This window comes from Pteronotus mesoamericanus, unplaced genomic scaffold (genome assembly GCF_021234165.1).
Source record: "Pteronotus mesoamericanus isolate MK-2021 breed Mesoamerican mustached bat unplaced genomic scaffold, CSHL_Meso_final contig_199, whole genome shotgun sequence".
Classification (NCBI taxonomy): Eukaryota; Metazoa; Chordata; class Mammalia; order Chiroptera; family Mormoopidae; genus Pteronotus; species Pteronotus mesoamericanus.
In genome coordinates, this window is record NW_026555083.1 from 248,343 (window position 1) to 253,988 (window position 5,646).

Sequence of the window (5,646 nt, forward strand, 5' to 3'; positions counted from 1 at the left end):
GGAAGCCTTTGCCTCTGAACTTCGTGCAACACGTATTCTGTTACTTGTGGCCAAAGACGCTTCTTACATAATAACCCTTTCTTGCTTCCAACCTACTTCTGAACCTTGCTGGCCTGACTCAGAGTCACTACCGTTGGGAGGTAGACATCCCCCACATAACAGAGGTCCACTGCAGGAAGAGCCAAGTTACCTCAGCTCCAAGGGTATAATGTAAAAACACATAGTGGGACCAAGAGGATGTGGTGCCTTCATCAAATCACACATGCAGACATGTTCACTTGTCACTGTCCTTCATAGTGGGTGACGGTAAAAGTCCTTTCTGGGTGGCAAAAAAAAAAAAGGGTTTGCTACAAACCACACACCTCAATTCAAAAAACTGTGTCAACTTGCTGAAGTACACGGTGAACTGCCCACCATCACAACAAAAATACCATTCTGTGATTATAACTGTAATCTACCGATGGCTTTGAAGTCTTAAGTTTATTGGCAAAAAATACAAAGAATGTTTTTGAACCAGTAGTTTTGGGGGATGTTTCTCCTTATGATGAGTTTGAATACAACTTGATGGTTCTTGTGGACAATGGCAGTCAGCTCCTTTCCTCACATTTTGTGGAAGCAAGTAAAAAATAAACTCCAAGGGCCAGCTTCCAAAGGGCTTGTTGTAATCCCATTTGTTCTTGTATTGAGCCTAGTGATGATTTGGGGTTTACAAATAGTCTTCCCATCCTGAAACATGGTAAGCATTTTCATTTATGCAAGTTCACTTGTAATTCTTTCCAGAAACTTATTTTCTTGTAGGTCCCCTGCATTTCCCAGCAAATTAATCCTAGGCATTCTGTTTTTATGATTCTACTGTGAAAGGAATCTTCTTTTCACTATATCTGTGAAGGTTACAGAGTTTGTGTGTATGTGAGGTGCTTGATTTGTTTATCTTTCTTATTTTGTCTGGTTTATTGGAACCTCGTTGATTTCTTAAAATTTCCCAGTTATGTTTAGGTGTGTTAATGTTATTTGTTAATAAATGCATTTTTATGTTTCCTCTTTCAATAGCTAACAGCAAGCACTTAGGTCTGTTTTACGTCTTATTTGTGTTAACAGAAACATCCAGAAATTTTCAAATTAAGATTGCTGATGGCAGATATCCCTCTTTTGTTTTGAATTTGTTTACCCATCCATGGATATTGAACAGAGGTGTGGATAAACAAGAGAAACTCAAGAAGACAGACGGGAGTAGTTTCAACAGAGAGGAAAAGGTTGACTTCCTAAGGCTGGGAGAAATGTTGAAATGGGTTGCATTCAGGACCGGCAGTAAGCCCGTGGCTGGCTCGTCCCTCGTTCATACCATCGTGGCTACAGCATGAGACACTCTCACACTATGGAGTGCAAAACGAAACGAGGAGCCCGGTCCTTGGCAGCACCGCTGGGCAGCTTAACCAGTAGCAGGAACCACCTACTTAGAGACACTCAGTTCTGTGGGAAGAGTGTTTACTTCAGTTAGTTGGATTTTCAGGTGTTTACAACTAAACACACACTGTGGGATACAGGGTACAAAGGCATGAACTGGATTTTTCCAAACGTGACTTACTGGTTTGTCCAGCATTCTGTGGACCTCCTACATTCCTGAGACAGAACATTCTCTAGAAGCTGTTTGTGGTATGCCTCTGCTTAGATTCTTTTTTTCTGCTTTTAAGGTTTTATTTATTTTTAGAGGGAGGTGAAGGGAGGTAGAGAGGGAGACAAACATCACGGTGTGACTGCCTCTCACACACCCGCTACTGGGGACCTGGCCTGCAACCCAGGCATGTGCCCTGACTGGGAACTGAACCAGCGCCCTTCAGTTTGCAGGCTGGCATTCAAATCACTGAGTCACACCAGTCAAGCTCAAAGCTGATTCTTCATGTTCTCACATGTGCAGGTCAAGTCTGGATTATGTTAAGTTGATCTCATCTTTGATGTTGGGGAGAACAGGCAAAGAGTAGTTGTGTGCCAGAAATAAACAGACCCAAAAGCCTATTTTCTGGGAAAGTTATGATACAGTAAAATGCTGAATAATTAATTCCTGCTTTTTCAACCTGAAGTTCTCAAGCTCTGAGGACTACTGTCCTTTTTATTCTTCTTTTTAAATGACTTTCATTTTTTAAGTTTTTTTTCTTCCTACCAGTTTTCTTTTTTTTTTTAAAGATTTTATTTTTTCTTTTCAAGAGAGGGAAAGGGAGGGAGGATAGGGAGTGAAACATTGATGTGTGAGAGAAACATGAATTGCTTGCCTCTTGCACGCCCCCAGATGGGGACCTAGCCTACAACCCAGGCATGTACCCTGACAGGAAATTCAACCGATGACCTTTTGGTTTGCAGGACGATACTCAACCCACAGAGCCACACCAGCCAGGGCTTAAATGACTTTTAAACATGTGTTCCTCTTCACATGGAAAAATTTGAGATGCTCTGTGGGATGAAATAAGAAGAGAGAATGGTGAAAAATAATTTATAGATTTAATTTGAACATTCCACCTAAAATGTCATATGGTGTGCTTGAGTGTGACGTTGTTATGTCACAGAATTCCATGCTTATGATTTTGTAATAAAAGATTTGTGATAAAAAAGAGCATTATTTGTGTATTTTGACAATTCAGTATCTCAATAAACATGTGTGTCTGACTACATGGAACATACTAAGAAAAGTACACATTAAACTTTGCAAATGAATGAAATAACTATTATTGATACTCCATCCATATTCATACATGATCCATAATGCCTTTTCTGCAATTCAAAAGTTCCCAAAACTTTTCTCAAAAAAAGTTCCTTCCCATGTTATTCATCAGCAAAATTTACCTAAACTAACACAGTTATCTACACTTGGTCTTTCTCTAACGTAACATGACTCTTCATATATTTTGCTACAGATATACTCAAGCGTTTGATGGCCAGAGACTGCCCAGAACTGTTAGGATGTATTGTACATACTGAGTGTTGTATGGACTTTACTACCCTGATAAAATCCAAACACTTGTGAATTCCAAAATACTTCTGGCCATGAAGGCTTTCAACAAGGGACTGGGGCCCTGTGTGCAAACAGGATGCATAACATTTTTGACATTTCATATGCATAATAGTTGATATTCGCTCAAAAATGCTTTTTTAATACAATCAAATTATGGTAAATTAAATAGCATGCTTAGCCCTGGCTGGTGTGGCTCAATGGATTGAGCACTGGCCTGCAAACCAAAGGGTCACTGGTTCAATTCCCTGTCAGGGCAAAAGCCTGGGTTGCAGGCCAGGTCCTGGGTAGAGGGTATGTGAGAGGCAACTACACACTGATGTTTCTCTCCCTCTCTTTCTTCCTCCTTTCTCCTCTCTCTAAAAATAGATAAATAAAGTCTTTAAAAAATAAAAATAAATAAATATCATGCTTAATTTGCTAAATGGGAAAAAAGAGCATGTAATTATTAAAAGTTGTATTAAAGTGGCTTTCATGAATCAATTTTCAAAAATATATTTTAAATCACCTTTTAACTTAAAATCATGTTTTTATTCTATACTATATAAATAAAAAGAAATACGTAAAAGAACTTCCAAGGGAGTTAGCTTCCTTAGGACGTTAAAGGCCTCCATTAAATGTGATGAACTTCTAGAAGCATCCCCCAACACATCCAAAACAAAAGAATATGAACAACATGATTAATTCACATGGCTCTGCCACACTATCTAGGGCTATATAACATGAATTATTTTAAGTTACAATATGGAAAATGAAGAAGCCAAATTACTTATGTAATGGGACTCGTATTTTATCTGTAACAGCCAAAAAAAATTTTTTTTCAAAGAACTGCTGTTAGCATGGATAAAAGACATCTGCATCATCTCTGAGTAAATACTTTTATGCACAAATCAACAGACTTACTGGTTAACTGCAATAAACAAGGTGAACAATGCATAGTCTGCAAGTGGATGCTCTCCACAATTGCCATGAAACAATAAATCTGAAACACGTTTAGCAAGTAGCGTACAAGATGACCCAAAGCCGGGCACAGGGCTGCTGAGACCTGCGAGGAAACCCAAGTGAGAGGAGCGTACACCGGGTCCTGGGCCTGAGGAGCACAGCTGAGCCCCAAATACCAAGGAGGAAAGGGAACGTAAGAGCCTGGGCCCTGGAACCTCAGGTGAGAGAATATCAGATACCGGAGTCTGGGGAAAGTAAGAATACTTCATCCTGGGCTCTCAAGGAAGATGAGAGCGCCCTGGGCCCAAGGTAGAACACATACCACGGCGGGGAGATGACAGTCTCGTTCGTTTCTTAGACATGAACAGCTTGGCCAGCAGAAGAGGACACTGGGTACGGGACCCTGCTCATCCCACTCTTCCTCTCTGATAAAGATCCTTTGCTTAAGCAAACTTCACGCAGGATCCTCTGAACCCTTTCCCAAACAAGGTTCATCTGCGGTTCTGGAATCAAGCTAACCTAATTTATCAAGAACTCCCTACCCTATTATCTAACAAAAATCCTCATCCTCACTATGTCTCCTATCTGCTATCTGGTCACTCTGGCTTGCTGCCAGCAAGAATCCTGTTAGGTGGATTCAGCCAGAATCCCCTCAACTTCCCCCAAATACTTGGTCTCTTCTTTGCAACTTTCTATCCTTCAATATCCCGCTGCACACCTTCCCAATCCAACTTGCTCCTTGTGATAAACCCTTACTTGTCCTGGTTGTATTCAGAATTATGCCCAGTTCTATCATAGTCTCTCCTCCCGTTACAATATTTTTATTGCATAAAGTCTATTTTCACTTCTTTAACTTCTGCGCAGCTATGGTGTAGCTTTGACAACACCCACCCTCCCTAACCCCGGTGCCTAGGTCACAATTAACCCTGCCCTTCTCCCCACAAGATGACTCTAAACGTTTAAGCTTGTCCCTCCTCCCCTCGCTGAGCTTGGAGGACACACTTCAGGAAAGCCAAGCCGGCTTTCCCTCCCAAGACTTTGGCCTGAATTTTAGCCAAGCCTCCACTAGACTTCCTGCCCTCCCAGTCCGGCCCCTTTTGTCTAAGTTACAAGTGAATACACACTTAGCACCGCCCCCAAAATGTCAATTCTCTCCCTCCTCCAGGAACTTTGAAGGAGGTTCACCCCGCCCCCACGCTTTCTGCCCGCCCCTCCTCCAATCCCAGGAACCTGGTGGACATTAGCCCCACCTCCTCCTGTAAGCTGACGGCCCTGTATCCGCCCCCGGATTTGTAGCAGTTGGCCACACCCCCAACACTTCCGGCGCTGCCCGCCCTTCTTTCTTCCCCAAGGGTGTCATAGTCAGTCCCTCCCCCCACCAACCAACTCTAACCCATCCAGCACTTCCGGCACACCCTTGAACCCCGCTCTTTCCCTTTCTCTAACTTCCGGCTCGCCCTACGCATGGACAGCCTTCTGCCTGGGCATCACCGTCTCCCGGCCTGCGCCGCCGCTCACCCAGGGGTTATGGCTTTGCGGCCTGGCGTACCCCACCCGAGGCCTCTCTTTACCCGGCTGGACCGCCGGGGACCATCAGTGAACACCCTCTTCCCCTGGCTTCGCCGGCCGCCAGGAGCTGGACAGACAAGATGGCCGCGGCTTGGGAGCGCCTCGGCGCGGCTCGCCGCGGGGGTTTCTGGGAA